At 43.2% G+C, this 17,708-nt stretch overlaps 1 protein-coding gene across 1 annotated transcript in view; it reads left to right on the top strand.

Annotated features, from left to right (window-relative positions):
- The first annotated feature begins 15,805 nt into the window (after nucleotides 1-15,805).
- LOC126418843 (scoloptoxin SSD14) overlaps nucleotides 15,806-17,708 on the top strand; it is a 562,060-nt gene continuing 560,157 nt past the window's right edge. Inside the window, exon 1 of the mRNA XM_050085850.1 lies at nucleotides 15,806-15,856. The gene's annotated coding sequence lies outside the window, so the exon portion shown is untranslated. The remainder of the gene's footprint in view (nucleotides 15,857-17,708) is intronic.

The raw sequence follows: 17,708 nt of genomic DNA on the forward strand, positions 1-17,708 counted from the left end.
AAATTTCCAAAAAAAGGAGCAATAATTTTTAACCGCAATTGCCGCTACATTAACGCATGACAGTGTAATGAGTTTCATCTTGCAGGCATAGCTCGTGCAAGACAATGTATTTGGTGTGAAACCAAGTACTCGGGATAAGAACTTCCAAGTTATAACGAATTATGACGAAATTTACGGTGAAGACACTGATCTGACGCCATAATTGCTCAAAACTGCATGCATCAGAAAACACGAATTCGTCTACTTATGTGATAACTGTAAATGCTACGAAAGACAACAGAAGAGAGCCTAGCGATGTGAAGAAAGTGAATTTCTTAGCACAGCGAAACAATAAAAATCACACCAAGTACCGTATCGATTAGTAGCAGGTTTATATTAGGTAACTGTGTATCTATGGCTATGGAGCGTGTGACTTTGTTTGTTAAGAGTTCTCTAACGTATAAATGGAAAAAAATAGTTCTTAAAAATAATGAAGTTTTATTATATGTGTATATTTAGAAGCCCGCATCTCGTGGTCGTGCGGTAGCGTTCTCGCTTCCCACGCCCGGGTTCCCGGGTTCGATTCCTGGCGGGGTCAGGGATTTTCTCTACCTCGTCATGGCTGGGTGTTGTGTGCTGTCCTTAGGTTAGTTAGGTGTAAGTAGTTCTAGGGGACTTATGACCACAGCAGTTGAGTCCCATAGTGCTCAGAGCCATTTGAACCATTTGAACCATATATTTAGAAGAAAAACATTGTATATTGGAAGCTGGTTCATGCTCGGGGCACTTGTATTGTAAAATGTAAAAGGTGGCTTGGGGCGATGTAAAAGGTGGTTATATCAGTCGAACTCGGCGGCTCCTTGATGTGAACGGTACGCAGTCAGTGGCTAGCCGTTGCACGGTACACATCGACGGTCCCAAGGGAGGCAATTGGAAGCCGCTTAGCAAGGAATTTTGCCATGGATGTGGATTCGGCTGTTGCATGGTACTCTCGGCAATAAGGAATGGCTCTAACGCATTACAAATCGTTCGCCAAGAAGAAATTGCATAGAGCATTCAAACATAAAGAGCCATGAGTAGAGTTAGGCGCCACGTCGCTTGCCACCACTACGTCGCCACTGTTCCACCAACTTCGTGCATACAGATATGTATCAGAACATCGACCGGTTGATTTGTGTGAGTGATTTTAATAATAATTCAAGTGCTATAAACCTGTGTTTAGAACCCTAATTTTATCCTGATCATGAACCTATGCAGGATCCCCTCCTAAACGTTCAGAAAACCGAGTATCCTGTTTCAAATCAACTAGTGATTTATTTATGTTTGTTAAATGTGCAAGGATTAGCAAGAGTTGAAGTTAGTTAGAAGGTTGCTGAAGTGATCTCAATTTATTGAAAAGTATGGTTTTGCAAAATTCTGTTTGAAACACCTGCTTCACAGGTGATGAAAAAAGGCAAATAAGTTACACTCATTTGGAATTTAATTTAGCTTTGATTACCATCATAAACGAATTGTTAAGTTAATCGAGCATATTTGCCTTGAAAAGAGTAAAACCATAAACAATGCCAAGTGAAGCTACGAATTAAATTTAGTTGAATTGAATTTTGCTACTGAAACAATAATAGAGTTTGACTAGTGATACAATATCAGTTTATGGGTCCCCACCATATTCTTCTCATACAAGAAAAAAAATGTAATACTATTACTGCTAAGGAAATCTGATATATTTCTATACCCCCCCCCCTTTCCATGAACCATGGACCTTGCCGTTGGTGGGGAGGCTTGTGTGCCTCAGCTATACAGATGGCCGTACCATAGGTGCAACCACAACGGAGGGGTATCTGTTGAGAGGCCAGACACACGCGTGGTTCCTGAAGAGGGGCAGCAGCCTTTTCAGTAGTTGCAGGGGCAACAGTCTGGATGATTGACTGATCTGGCCTTGTAACACTAACCAAAACAGCCTTGCTGTGCTGGTACTGCGAACGGTTGAAAGCAAGGGGAAACTACAGCCGTAATTTTTCCCGAGGGCATGCAGCTTTACTGTATGGTTAATGATGATGGCATCCTCTTGGGTAAAATATTCCGGAGGTAAAATAGTCCCCCATTCGGATCTCCGGGCGGGGACTACTCAAGAGGACGTCGTTATCAGGAGAAAGAAAACTGGCGTTCTACGGACCGGAGCGTGAAATGTCAGGTCCCTTAATCGGGCAGGTAGGTTAGAAAATTTAAAAAGGGAAATGGATAGGTTAAAGTTAGATATAGTGGGAATTAGTGAAGTTCGGTGGCAGGAGGAACAAGACTTTAGGTCAGGCGAATACAGGGTTATAAATACAAAGTCAAATAGGGGTACTGCAGGAGTAGGTTTAATAATGAATAAAAAAATAGGAATGCGGGTAAGCTACTACAAACAGCATAGTGAACGCATTATTGTGGCCAAGATAGACACGAAGCCCACGCCTAGTACAGTAGTACAAGTTTATATGCCAACTAGCTCTGCAGATGATGAAGAAATTGAAGAAATGTATGATGAAATAAAAGAAATTATTCAAATAGTGAAGGGAGACGAAAATTTAATAGTGATGGGTGACTGGAATTCGGTAGTAGGCAAAGGGAGAGAAGGAAACGTAGTAGGTGAATATGGATTGGGGCTAAGAAATGATAGAGGAAGCCGCCTGGTAGAATTTTGTGCAGACTATAATTTAATCATAGCTAACACTTGGTTCAAGAATCATGAAAGAAGGTTGTATACATGGAAGAACCCTGGAGATACTAAAAGGTATCAGATAGATTATATAATGGTAAGACGGAGATTTAGGAACCAGGTTTTAAATTGTAAGACATTTCCAGGGACAGATGTGGACACTGACCACAATCTATTGGTTATGAACTGTAGATTAAAACTGAAGAAACTGCAAAAAGGTGGGAATTTAAGGAGGTGGAACCTGGATAAACTAACTAAACCAGAGGTTGTACAGAGTTTCAGGGAGAGCATAAGGGAACAAATTGCAGGAATGGGGGAAAGAAATACAGTAGAAGAAGAATGGGTAGCTTTGAGGGATGAAGTAATGAAGGCAGCAGAGGATCATGTAGGTAAAAAGACGAGGGCTAGTAGAAATCCTTGGGTAACAGAAGAAATATTGAATTTAATTGATGAAAGGAGAAAATATAAAAATGCAGTAAATGAAGCAGGCAAAAAGGAATACAAACGCCTCAAAAATGAGATCGACAGGAAGTGCAAAATGGCTAAGCAGGGATGGCTAGAGGATAAATGTAAGGATGTAGAGGCTTATCTCACTTGGGGTAAGATAGATACTGCCTACAGGAAAATTAAGGAGACCTTTGGAGAAAAGAGGACCACTTGTATGAATATCAAGAGCGTTGATGGAAACCCAGTTCTAAGCAAAAAAGGGAAAGTAGAAAGGTGAAAGGAGCATATAGAGGGTCTATACAAGGGCGATGTACTTGAGGACAATATTATGGAAATGGATGAGGATGTAGATGAAGATGAAATGGGAGATATGATACTGCGTGAAGAGTTCGACACAGCACTAAAAGACCCGAGTCGAAACAAGGCCCCCGGAGTAGACAACATTCCATTAGAACTACTGACGGCCTTGGGAGAGCCAGTTCTGACAAAACTCTACCATCTGGTGAGCAAGATGTATGAGACAGGCGAAATACCCTCAGACTTCAGGAAGAATATAACAATCCCAATCCCAAAGAAAGCAGGTGTTGACGGATGTGAAAATTACCGAACTATCTGTTTAATAAGTCACGGCTGGAAACTACTAACGCGAATTCTTTACAGACGAATGGAAAAACTAGTAGAAGCCGACCTTGGGGAAAATCAGTTTGGATTCCGTAGAAATATTGGAACACGTGAGGCAATACTGACCCTACGGCTTATCTTAGAAGCTAGATTAAGGAAAGGCAAACCTACGTTTCTAGCATTTGTAGACTTAGAGAAAGCTTTTGACAATGTTGACTGGAATACTCCCTTTCAAATTCTGAAGGTGACAGGGGAAAAATATAGGGAGCGAAAGGCTATTTACAATTTGTATAGAAACCAAATTGCAGTTATAAGAGTTGAGGGGCATGAAAGGGAAGCAGTGGTTGGGAAGGGAGAGAGACAGGGTTGTAGCCTAGCCCCGATGTTATTCAATCTGTATATCGAGCAAGCAGTGAAGGAAACAAAAGAAAAATTCGGTGTAGGTATTAAAATCCATGGAGAAGAAATAAAAACTTTGAGATTCGCCGATGACATTGTAATTCTGTCAGAGACAGCGAAGGACTTGGAAGAGCAGTTGAATGGAATGGACAGTGTCTTGAAAGGAGGATATAAGATGAACATCAACAAAAGCAAAACGAGGATAATGGAATGTAGTCGAACTAAGTCGGGTGATGTTGAGGGTATTAGGATAAGAAATGAGATACTTAATGTAGTAAAGGAGTTTTGCTATTTGGGGAGCAGAATAACAGAGGATATAAAATGTAGAGTGGCAATGGGGAGGAAAGCGTTTCTGAAGAAGAGAAATTTGTTAACATCGAGTATTGATTTAAGTGTTAGGAAGTCGTTTTTGAAAGTATTTGTATGGAGTGTAGCCATGTATGGAAGTGAAACATGGACGATAAATAGTTTAGACAAGAAGAGAATAGAAGCTTTCGAAATGTGGTGCTACAGAAGAATGCTGATCACATAACTAATGAGGAGGTGTTGAATAGGAATGGGGAGAAGAGAAGTTTGTGGCCCAACTTGACTAGAAGAAGGTATCGGTTGGTAGGACATGTTCTGAGGCATCAAGGGATCAGCAATTTAGTATTGGAGGGCAGCGTGGAGGGTAAAAATCGTAGAGGGAGACCAAGAGATGAATACACCAAGCAGATTCAGAAGGATGTAGGTTGCAGTAGGTACTGGGAGGTGAAGAAGCTGGTACAAGATAGAGTAGCATGGAGAGCTGCATCAAACAGGTCTCAGGACTGAAGATCACAACAACAACAACGTATTTCTATAAATGCGAGTATAAACAGAGTAATTTTGGTATTATTTATTTTAATCTGTGGTATTTGTATGTCAGTTAAGATAGAAGCCCCTCCATGTTCAACTTTAGTTCAGTGTTTTCTGCAGTAACATCTCAGTACCGCGTCACGTAATGATCGCGATTGTAGCTGTTATTAATGTGAATTGGTTACAATTTGGCTTTCTATGAGTACTAGTTTGTGGATTATTGATAACCGCTGCCAAAAGCAGTTCAGAGTGACCTCCCTGTATCAGTTTGTATCCTGTGTGCTATGAAAAAGGAAGATATTTATGAAATTAACTTCAGTAACTAACTCTGAATTTTATGAAACATATATTTCCAAACTAATGTGCCTAATTGGGCTGGCGACCGTTTATTATTTCATTCTTACCAACTTTTCTTCTTTCATGAAACCCCAAAGTTAAAGCCTGTTTAGTTTTTTCTGGTAATTGCAATATTTTCAAAATCACAGTCCGATACCCTTATCTGTTAGACAAACACGCGGTGAAAATTTCAAAATCCTTTCAGAGGGTATCATTACCTTAAGTCACGGTAGGCTAGTGTTATAAAGTGTATGACAGGAACGATAATTTGAAGCAAAAAATATGATTAAAATGAGCTCTGAAATGCATACCTTCAGAACTATCAGCACCTGTTCATCTTCGATTCTATGAAACACATCTTTTTACTGTAAGCTCTTCGCTTTCCATATTTTGAGAGGTGGTACGGTCCAAAATAAGAAAAATAGTATGTTAATTATGAGCTCTAAAATGCATAGCATTTCTTAACAACTATGAGCAGTTATTCAGTATTTGAGAGTGCTTCACAGTAGCGAAAATGAGCAAATGCTCATAGCTCTTAAGTACGCACTCTAGAGCCCATGTTTTCTAGATATTTTTTCTACCATACTACCACGTCTGACAATATCGAAAGCAAAGAGCGTTTAGTAGAAGAGATTTGTTTTATCGTATCGAAGAATATGATCTGTAGCCTAAATTCATTAGATTTTTCCGTTTTGAATGATCGTTATTGTCATATCTCTGAATATTGAACATTTCTCTTAGAATGTCTTGTATAGTCACGTGGTTGCAAAATCAGACAAGCGTCAAACGCAATGGAAAGAGAAACACAAGTTTTGCTGCAAAATACTAATGCTCAAAAAATTTCGTCATGTGTGCGCTTGCAATTCGTTTCAAATACCATAATGTAAGTATTGGTAATGTGTGTCTATAAAATGTTCAGTATATAATACAATGACTTCGTTCTTTCTGTTTTGAGTTAACAGAGGTGAAGAGAGGTATTTCTTCAATTTCTCCAGGCGTATTTTATGACGAAATAAATCTCGGGTGAACAGCCTGGTATGAGCGTGCATAGGACACAATATTTCGACAATCGACCACGTTGCCAACATCAGGTGCGCTGATGTACAGTACCGATTGCCGAAATATTGTGTCCTATGCACACTCGTACCAGGCTGTTCACCCGAGATCTATTTCGTCAGAGGTGAAGAGAGTTTAATTACCAGAATTGTTCACAGATATAAGTGTTCATAATGTCAAATGGATAGCATCACCGTCTTGGCCAAAAGTTTCTGATCTAATCACAAAGAAAAGCTGATTTTCGCTACAATCTGAACGGACACACGTCACAAGAATTTACTGTGTATGGACATGACTCGCAGTAACACGATCTGGAAGAAGCGAAAGTGATATGCATGAAATGCACAGATGAAGCTAAAAGCATGCAGCGAGCTCACTCAACTTTATGAAACAGCATTCTGAAATTGCAAATCTGTATCGTTCGTCCGAAAGCTAGGACCAGAGCGTCGAAAACATACAAAAGCCGGTCCGTAAGGGCCTTCATCCGTGACTACGTTGTCTCAGACCCAATTTTAGCACCTTGGCCTCTGACTAGTTCTCCAAAGGCAAAGACTTCGATCTCCGCGAGACGTTCTGTGTACAGCTACACAGAGATGAGGGCCGCACACAGCCAGGCAGTACTCTGAGTCAGAACTTTTGAACTTCAGTAACAAAACATGACAAGTGCGCGGCGGGCCTGCGAGCGTTTATGAAAGTCGGAGCGAATAACTGATGCAATTAGAACTTAGGTGCGAGACTACTGCTACTGTGAGATTTGTACATATTATGTTGCTGTCAGGTAGGTAACGCATTTTATACTATTTTGATATTGGTTGTTAAAAGGGGGAAATATGGCAAACTGAAGGTACAACGTTAGTGGAATCTTATACAAACACGAATCATGTAGTATTTTCGGTTGTAAGAAGAAGAGCGGCGAAAGGAAAAACAGATTTGAGAGTCAACACAACTGGCTTTCTCGGAACTGATACCGAATTGAGGTGTGTGCCTGTGAAGATCAAAATTGGTTTTTTGTAAGGTGAAAATGGTGCCACCCGTTGTGGCCGAGCGGTCCTAGGCGCTTCAGTCTGGAACCGCGCGACCGCTACGGTCGCAGGTTCGAATCCTGCCTCGGGCATGGATGTGTGTGATGTCCTTAGGTTAGTTAGGTTTAAGTAGTTCTAAGTTCTAGGGGACTGATGACCTCAGAAGTTAAGTCCCATAGGGCTCAGAGCCATTTTGTGTGAAAATGGTGTGCAACGGTGGTATCGGACAGCCGGCATTGTAGCTCAGAGTGTTCGGTCAGAGGGCTGGCGACCCTCTGTAATTAAAACGCTGAGTGAAGTGTTCAGCATTGAACATGAAGGACTATCATGTGACATCCGCCCAGACCAAAAGTAAACGTCCTGCGTTCGAATCCAGCCACTGTTGTGAAAAAGAGTTGAAAAGTGAAGAGAGGTTCAGGAAATTCTCTTGGCCTTGGGGTGGGAAACTGCCTCTAAAAGGCGGAAGAATCAACCATGAACAACGGCATCAGGATGCAGAAGGCAATATAAACCACTGCATTAAAGATTGTATCCTCAGGACATAATATGTATCCACATGACATGTGACTTGTAATTAAAAAAGTGTCATGGAGATTCCTCCACTGGCAAAAGATTCTAGATTATTCTGGATTAGACTCCCTTTCGGATCTGCGGGAAGGAACTGCCAAGGGGGAGGTGACCATGATAAAAAGAGTGAATAACCAACGAAAGGGTAACGTTCTACGAATCAGGATGTGGAATGTCTGAAGTTTGAACGTGTCAGGAAAGCTAGAAAATCTGAAAAGAGAAACGCTAATGCTCAATCTAGATATAGTGTGGGACAGTAAAGTGAAATGGATAGAAGACACGGATTTCTGGTCACACGAGTATAGGGTAATATCAACAGTAGCAGAAAATGATATAACGGAATTAGAAGTAGGATTCGCTGTGAATAGGAAAGTAGGACATATAATAAATTACTGCTAACAGTTCAGTTTTAGGGTGGTTCTCATCGGAATTGATACCAAATCAATGCCGACAACAATAGTTTAGGAATACATGCCGACACCACAAGTAGAAGATAAAGAGGCAGAGAAAGTATATGAGGGTACTGAATGGGTAAAGGGAAATGAAAATCTAATAATCATCGGCGATTGGAATGCAGTTGTAGGGGAAGGAGTAGAAGAAAGAACTGCAGGAGTGTTTGGGCTTCGCAGTATGCATAAGATAAGAGAAAGACTAATTGAGTTCTGCAATAAATGTCAGATAGTAACTGAAAAATATTATATTCAAGAATCACAAGAGGAAAAGACCCAGAGATACGGATAGATTCCAGCTGGAGAACATCGTGCTCAGTCAGACGTTTCTAAACCAGATAATGGACTACAAGGCGTACGCAGGAGCAGATGTAGACTTAAATCACAATTTAGTAATGATCAAGAGCCAACTGAAGTTTAAGAAACTCATCCAGAAGAATCAGTGTGGAAGGAAGTGGGATACTGATGTGGTGTCACCGCCAGACACCACACTTGCTAGGTGGTAGCCTTTAAATCGGCCGCGGTCCATTAGTATACGCCGGACCCGCGTGTCGCCACTGTCAGTGATTGCAGACCGTGCGCCACCACACGGCAGGTGTAGAGAGACGTCCTGGCACGCGCCCCAGTTGTACAGCCGACTTTGCAGGGATCGGTTCACTGACAACTACGCTCTCATTTGCCGAGACGATAGTTAGCATAGCCTTCAGCTACATTTGCTACGACCTAGCAAGGCGCCGTATTCAGTTGATAATTAATATTGTGAAGCATGTATCATCAAGAGCGATGTGCTACAAATGTGGATTAAAGTTAAGTATTACAGCAACTGCGTCCATTTTCTAAGTTCTCATTTCCTTTTAACTGTTCCAGACCTCACGCCAACCTTCGTGAGCTTAACGCGTGCCTTTCGGCTTCCTCTCATTGTGTCTAGGCTGTCTTGTCTAGACACAACAACTGAAATACTGAGGAATGACGAGACGCGTTTGAAGTTCACGACTGATGTGGATACTGCGATAAGGAATACCACAACAAGCTGTTTGGTACGAGAGGAGTGGATATCAATAAAAACGGCAATCACATATGTTGGACAGGCAAAGACAGGTACAAAGGAGGTAACTGCGAAGAAATCTTGGGTGGGAATACTTCAATTGATCGATGAAAGAAGGAACTGCAAAAATACTAGGCGAAAAACAGGATTACAGCAACATAAATACTTCAGGAATGAAATAAAATGCAAGTGCAGGAAGGCCAAGGCGAAACCGCTGACGGAAAAAGTGAAGAAATCGAAAAAGAAATTTTCGTCGGAAGGACTGACAGAATACATAAAAGTCAAAGCGACCTTCGGTGAAATTAAAAACAAGGTTGGTAATATTAAGAGAGCAATGGGCATTATTGTGTTAAACACAGGGGAGAGAGCGGATAGGTGGAAAGAGTACACTGAAAGCCTGTATCAAGGGGAGGACTTACCTTACGACGTGGCACAGGAAGAAATTGGAGTCGATGTGGAAGACATAGGGGATCCAGTATTACAGTCAGAATTCAAAAGAGCTCTGACAGACATGAGACCAAATAAAGCAGATGAGACAGATAACATTGAAACCTAAAACCATTGGGGGACTGGAAGCAAACGATTAATCAAATTGGTGTGTAGAATATATGAGACTGGCGACGTACCATCTGACATGAGGAAAAATATCATCCACAGAATACCGAAGATAGCAAGGGCCGATTAGTGCTAGAACTATCGCACAACGAGCTTAACAGTTCAAGCAACCAAGCTACTAACAAGGATAATATACAAAAGAATGGAAAAGGTAATAATTGAGGATCTGTTAGACAACAATTATTTGAAAAATGAAGAAAGCCGCGGTTTTCTTCATTTTTTTAAATTGACTTGTACAGGTGAGGCTGCACCATAAAAAGAATTCTTTGTACATGACGATCAGTTTGGCTTTAAGAAAGATAAAGACACCAGAGAATGGTTTCTGATGTTGTGCGTCTGATAATGGAAGCAAGACTGAAGAAAAATCAAGACACTCTCGTAAGATTTGTCGACCTAGGAAAAAGCATTCGACAATGTAAAATGGCGTGAGATATTCGAAATTCTGAGAAAGATACGCGTCAGCCATAGGGAAAAACTCGTAAAATTCAGTATGTACAAGAACCGAGAAGGAACTATAGGACTGTACGACCAAGAACGAAGTGCTCGGACTAAAAAGGGTGTAAAGGAGGGATGCATACCTTTACCTCTACTGTTCAGTTCATACTTCGAATTTGACGGAAATAAAAGAAGGTTGCAAAGGAGGGATTAAAATCGAGAGTGAAATTATATCAGCAAAAGGACATTGCTGTCCTCAGTGGAAATGAAGAAGAATTACAGGGTATGTTGAATGGAACGAACAGTCTACTGAGTACAGATTATGGATTGAGAGTAAACCGGAAAAAGACCAAAGTAACGAGCAGTAGCAAAAATGAGACTGACGAGAAACTTAACATCAGAATTGTTGCCACGGCCCAGCACACAGTTTTAATCTGCCAGGAAGTTTCATATCATGTTCTTGCCTACGTTGCGCTTCTGTACAAGACTACTGTCGACACGAATATCTACAGAGAAGACTTCCTAACAATTTTATGTCCGATGATGACACTTTAGCATTTTCAGAAACGTTTTCCTTGCCCTAACCTTTCTGCATTTTACATCCTCTCTACTTGGGCCGCCGCCACTTATTTTACAGCCCAAACAACAGAACACGTTAAGTGGCTCATTTTCTAATCTAAGTCCCTCAGCATCTCTAACTTAATTCGACTACAGCCTACACTGGTGTGCTAAACTGAAGCACAAAAGTAACTTGCACATGATGCCTCACTGCCAAGTACATAGCTCGATCAAACGTGGACAGCTGCAGTATTGTACAGCGTTTCTAGGCGCTGCAATCTGAAACCGCGCGACCGCTACGGTCGCAGGTTCGAATCCTGCCTCGGGCATGGATGTGTGTGATGTTCTTAGGTTAGTTTGGTTTAAGTAGTTCTAAGTTATAGGGGACTGATGACCTCAGAAGTTAAGTCCCATAGTGCTGAGAGCCATTTGAGCCATAACAGGAATAAAATCACATTACTGTGTACCTTTTTATTTACATTAGTTAATTGTAAATACCATCATTGACACAATGAATGTACCATTTGTACTGCATCTTCCAACACTGCCTCTAACAGTACTGAAACTGACGGCCATCAACCTCAAGCCATGCATGACATCGGCGACGAAGATTCTGATGCACCCTCCTCTTCAAAATAGGATGTGCGAATGGTTCTCATGTTGCCACGTCCCTCGTTTCTTCTTCTCAATTAACCGTCTCCCGCATTCGTCGATCGAAAGAAATAACCGCTTGTCGTAACGGACGCTGACTGTTAGGAAATCGTTCCCTGTACAGCCTTTCAGCAGCGAGAGCATTGCAACGTACATCCCCACACACAAGGTGCATCTCAGTGAGTTCTGCGAAATAGTACCAGTACTGCTCCGTCGTATTGTACTGTACGTCTCTGAATAGCACTGAGTAATGAATGAGTCTGTCATTGATTCATAGCACGTTCCGTCATGGGACAGTGGAAACATGATACAACAGATTCACCTGATGGACAGGTAAAGTAAAGAAAAAACTGGTTGAACGTCCTCGTTTCCTTGGAGGGAATAAAGAATGTACATGTAAATAAACAGCACAGTATGTGTAAACGTATTCGCATGTTACTTGTAAATAAGCTGGAAAACAGAAATGCTAGGTAAAGCGGTATACAAGTTTATTTCCATATCTCCATAAGCTGGCTTCTTCTAACCCAGATTCCCTACTTCAAATTGTTCAATGGAGCATTCTCAAAGACCTGTTACATTTTTGCACCCTGTGTATAAGTAGACAGAAAATTTGTTTTGTTGTCTTGTTTGACTTCTTAAGTAATAGAACCCAGTACGTTGTCCTCGATGGTGAGTGTTCAACGGAGGTGAGGGTATCATCTGGAGTGCCCCAGGGAAGTGTGGTAAGTCTGCTGTTGTTTTCTATCTACATAAATAATCTTTTGGATAGGGTGGATGGTAATGTGCGGCTGTTTGCTGATGATGCTGTGGTGTACGGGAAGGTGTCGTCGTTGAGTGACTGTAGGAGGATACAAAATGACTTGGACAGGATTTGTGATTGTTGTAAAGAATGGCAGCTAACTCTAAATATAGATAAGTGTAAATTAATGCAGATGAATAGGTAAAAGAATCCTGTAATGTTTGAATACTCCATTAGTAGTGTAGCGCTTGACACAGTCACGTCGATTAAATATTTGGCCGTAACATTTCAGAGCGATATGAAGTGGGACAAGCATGTAATGGCAGTTGTGGGGAAGGCGGATAGTCGTCTTCGGTTCATTGGTAGAATTTTGGGAAGATGTGGTTCATCTGTAAAGGAGACCGCTTATAGAACGCTGGTGCGACCTATTCTTGAGTACTGCTCAAGCGTTTGGGATCCCTATCAGGTCTAGTAAGGTCATCCGAAGACCAGTATCAGTTGCAAAGCGATTTATAAAAGATTGTTGCATGGTGTGGCAGGTGGCAGTTGACGCTAAATAACGAAAAGTGTGAGGTGATCCACATGAGTTCCAAAAGAAATCCGTTGGAATTCGATTACTCGATAAATAGTACAATTCTCAAAGCTGTCAATTCAACTAAGTACCTGGGTGTTAAAATTACGAACAACTTCAGTTGGAAAGACCACATAGATAATATTGTGGGGAAGGCGAGCCAAAGGTTGCGTTTCATTGGCAGGACACTTAGAAAATGCAACAAGTGTACTAAAGAGACAGCTTACACTACACTCGTTCGTCCTCTGTTAGAATATTTCTGCGCGGTGTGGGATCCTTACCAGGTGGGATTGACGGAGGACATCGAAAGGGTGCAAAAAAGGGCAGCTCGTTTTGTATTATCACGTAATAGGGGAGAGAGTGTGGCAGATATGATACGCGAGATGGGAAGGAAGTCATTAAAGCAAAGACGTTTTTCGTCGCGGCGAGATCTATTTACGAAATTTCAGTCACCAACTTTCTCTTCCGAATGCGAAAATATTTTGTTGAGCCCAACCTACATAGGTAGGAATGATCATCAAAATAAAATAAGAGAAATCAGAGCTCGAACAGAAAGGTTTAGGTATTCGTTTTCCCGCGCGCTGTTCGGGAGTGGAATGGTAGAGAGATAGTATGACTGTTGTCCGATGAACTTTCTGCCAAGCACTCAAATGTGAATTGCAGAGTAATCATGTAGATGTAGATGTAGATTGAGGTAGGACATAGAAGCAATTCAGAGGCAGGCTGCTAGATTTGTTACTGGTAGGTTTGATCATCACGCGAGTGTTACGGAAATGCTTCAGGAACTCTGGTGGGAGTCTCTAGAGGAAAGGAGGCGTTCTTTTCGTGAATCGCTACTGAAGAAATTTAGAGAACCAGCATTTGAGGCTGACTGCAGTACAATTTTACTGCCGCCAACTTACATTTCGCGGAAAGACCACAAAGATAAGAGAGATTTGGGCTCGTACAGAGGCATGTAGGCTGTCATTTTTGCCTCATTCTGTTTGGGAGTGGAACAGGGAGAGTAGATGCTAGTTGTGGTACGAGGTACCCTCCGCCACGCACCGTATTGTGGCTTGCGGAGTATGTACGTAGATGTAGATGTAGAAATTTTGAAGTTGCTGTTCCATCAATAACAGTGATGAAACTTCCTGGTAGATTAAAACTATGTGCCGGACCGAGACTCGAACTCGGGACCTTTGCCTTTCGCGGGCAAGTGCTCTACCAACTGAGCTACCCAAGCACGACTCACGCCCCGTCCTCACAGCTTTACTTCTGCCAGTACCTCGTCTCCTACCTTCCAAACTTCACAGAAGCTCTCCTGCGAACCTTGCAGAACTAGCACTCTTGAAAGTAAGGATATTGTGGAGACATGGCTTAGCCATAGCCTGGGAGGGTGTTTCCAGAATGAGATTTTCACTCTGTAGCGGAGTGTGCGCTGATATGAAACTTCCTGGCAGATTAAAACTGTGTGCCAGACCGAGACTCGAACTCGGGACCATCGACTTTTGCGGGCAAGTGCTCTGCCATCTGAGCTACCCAAGCACGACTCACGCCCCGTTTTCACAGCTTTATTTCTGCCAGTACCTCGTCTCTTACCTTCCAAACTTTACAGAAGCTCTCCTGCGAACCTTGCAGAACTAGCACTCCTGAAAGAAAGGATATTGCGGAGACATGGTTTAGCCACAGCCTGGGGGGTGTTTCCAGAATGAGATTTTCACTCTGCAGCGGAGTGTGCGCTGATATGAAACTTCCTGGCAGAATAAAACTGTGTGCCGGACCGAGACTCGAACTTGGGAACTTTGCCTTTCGTGGGCGAATGCTGTACCAACTGAGCTACCCAAGCACCACTCACGCCCCGTTTTCACAGCTTTACTTCTGCCAGTACCTCGTCTCCTACCTTCCAAATTTCACAGAAGCTCTCCTGCGAACCTTGCAGAACTAGCACTCCTGAAAGAAAGGATATTGCGGAGACATGGCTTAGCCACAGCCTGGGGGGTGTTTCCAGAATGAGATTTTCACTCTGCAGCGGAGTGTGCGCTGATATGAAACTTCCTGGCAGATTAAAACTGTGTGCCGGATCGAGACTCCAACTCGGGACCTTTGCCTTTCGTGGGCGAATGCTGTACCAACTGAGCTACCCAAGCACCACTCACGCCCCGTTTTCACAGCTTTATTTCTGCCAGTACCTCGTCTCCTACCTTCCAAACTTTACAGAAGCTCTCCTGCGAACTTTGCAGAACTAGCACTCCTGAAAGAAATGGCTAAGCCATGTCTCCGCAATATCCTCTCTTTCAGGAATGCTAGATCTGCAAGGTTCGCAGGAGAGCTTCTGTAAAGTTTGGAAGGTCGGAGACGAGATACTGGCAGAAGTAAAGCTGTGAAAACGGGGTGTGAGTCGTGCTTGGGTAGCTCAGTTGGTAGAGCACTTGCCCGCGAAAGGCAAACGTCCCCAGTTCGAGTCTCGGTCCGGCACACAGTTTTAATCTGCCAGGAAGTTTCATATCAGCGCACAGTCCGCTGCAGAGTGAAAATCTCATTCTGAATAACAGTGATATTTTCATTGCTGTAGCTCCATTGCAGCGAGCAATGTGCGTATCAGGAATGACACGGCTGGGCACCTTGCCTCCGCCGCAGCCGCAGCCGCCCGTGGTCCGTCAGCTGTTGCCGCCGGCAGCGCCCACAACCGGCCTGCGGTTGCGGCAGTGGCCCAGTTGGCGCCGTTTCCAAGGGCGGCCGGCAGACTGCGCGCGCGTCGCGCCCCTCGTCAGAGCCCTCTTGTTCCCCTGCTCGCGGCCGCAAAGGACCCGTCCTCCGTCCTCCGTCCTGCAGCGCGCGCCGCCTCCGAGGTGAGTGTACATAGTGCAGCGCGCCAGTCGCCGCAGCAGCCGGCAAGCGTGACAACCACCTGTCCTTCCAGCCTCTGCGCGGCCGCCCCCTGCGCAACAGGTGTCTCACCGAGCTACGATCGCGTCGGACTTGCGAATTATGGTGGCAGCCCCTGACGTTTCTCGCACACTCTTCTCTGTTGAGAATACTCCGTGATTCTCGGGTTACCATGGCGACGATATCTGCGAACTGTGGTGTCAGATTTCATCACTTTGCTGCTGCCTGTGTACTCTTCGTTGTTTTTACAAGTGTCTACGATAATCTGACAGTTTTCTACTCAGTTGCAGTGCTGATACCTTTCACGTTATACTCCTAGATCTGCATCTTTGCGTACCACTGTGAAGTGCGAGGCAGAGGGTCCTTTTCATTCTACCACTGATTACGTCTTCTTATCGTTCCGTTCCTGTAGGTATTGTGAGAAGACTGAACGTATTACTTTAGAGGTAGGGCAAGCGCAACCAAAATTCCACATGGTGCATAAAATCTTCCGTACTGACTGTTATAATACTTTTATTAACAAGCCAATACCGTTTTTACATCAGTAGAGATGCATCTTCAGGTGATAGGATTTCCTTGCAGGGAATAAAGAATGGCCCGCATCTCGTGGTCGTGCGGTAGCGTTCTCGCTTCCCACGCCCGGGTTCCCGGGTTCGATTCCCGGCGGGGTCAGGGATTTTCTCTGCCTCGTGATGGCTGGGTGTTGTGTGATGTCCTTAGGTTAGTTAGGTTTAAGTAGTTCTAAGTTCTAGGGGACTGATGACCATAGATGTTAAGTCCCATAGTGCTCAGAGCCATTTGAGCCAATAAAGAATGTACACGTAAATAAACAGCACAGTATGTGTAAACTTATTCGCATGTTAGTTGCAAATAAGCTGGAAAATAGTAATGCTAGGTAAAGCGGTAGATAAGTTTACTTCCATATCTCCATAAGCTGGCTTCTCCGAACCCAGGTTCGCTACTTCAAATCTCATGCAGCCCCTGACGTCTGTCGCACGCGCTTCTCTGTTGAGGATACTCCGTGATTCTCGGGTTGCCTTGGCGACGATATCTGCGAACTGTGGTGTCAGACTTCATCACCTTGCTGCTGCCTGTGTACTCTTCGTTGTTTTTACAAGTGTCTACGATAATCTGACAGTTTTCTACTCAGTTGCAGTGCTGATATTTGGCTCTGAGCACTATGGGACTTAACATCTGAGGTCATAAGTCCCCTAGAACTTAGAACTACTTAAACATAACTAACCTAAGGACACCACACACATCCATGCCCGAGGCGGGATTCGATCCTGCGACCGTAGCGATCGCGCGGTTCCAAACTGTAGCGCCCAGAACCGCTCGGCCACTCCTGTCGGCGCAGTGCTGATACTTTTCACGTTATACACCTGTATCTGCATCTTTGCGTACCACTGTGAAGTGTGAGGCAGAGGGTCCTTTTCATTCTACCACTGATTACGTCTTCTTATCGTTCCGTTCATATAGGGATTGGTAGAAGAATGAACATATTATTTTAGAGGTAGGGCAAGCGCAACCAAAATTCCACATGGTGAATAAAATCTTCTGCACTGGCTGTTATAATACTTTTATTAAAAGGTCACTACAGTTTTTGCATCAGTAGAGAAGCCTCTTTAGGTGATAGGGTTTCTAAACTGCCATGGCACGCAAAGTGATTGCTTACAGCCAAGTCCCGTCGTTCATCGTCAAAATAAAAACAGGCTATGATTAAACTGACTGCGCGGTCCCAGTCAGTTTGACCATAGACAACTGCTTTTAGCTTGCGTCTGTTTTTACCTTGACGATGAACTATGGGACCTGGCT

The sequence above is a fragment of the Schistocerca serialis genome, chromosome 1 (genome assembly GCF_023864345.2).
Source record: "Schistocerca serialis cubense isolate TAMUIC-IGC-003099 chromosome 1, iqSchSeri2.2, whole genome shotgun sequence".
Classification (NCBI taxonomy): Eukaryota; Metazoa; Arthropoda; class Insecta; order Orthoptera; family Acrididae; genus Schistocerca; species Schistocerca serialis.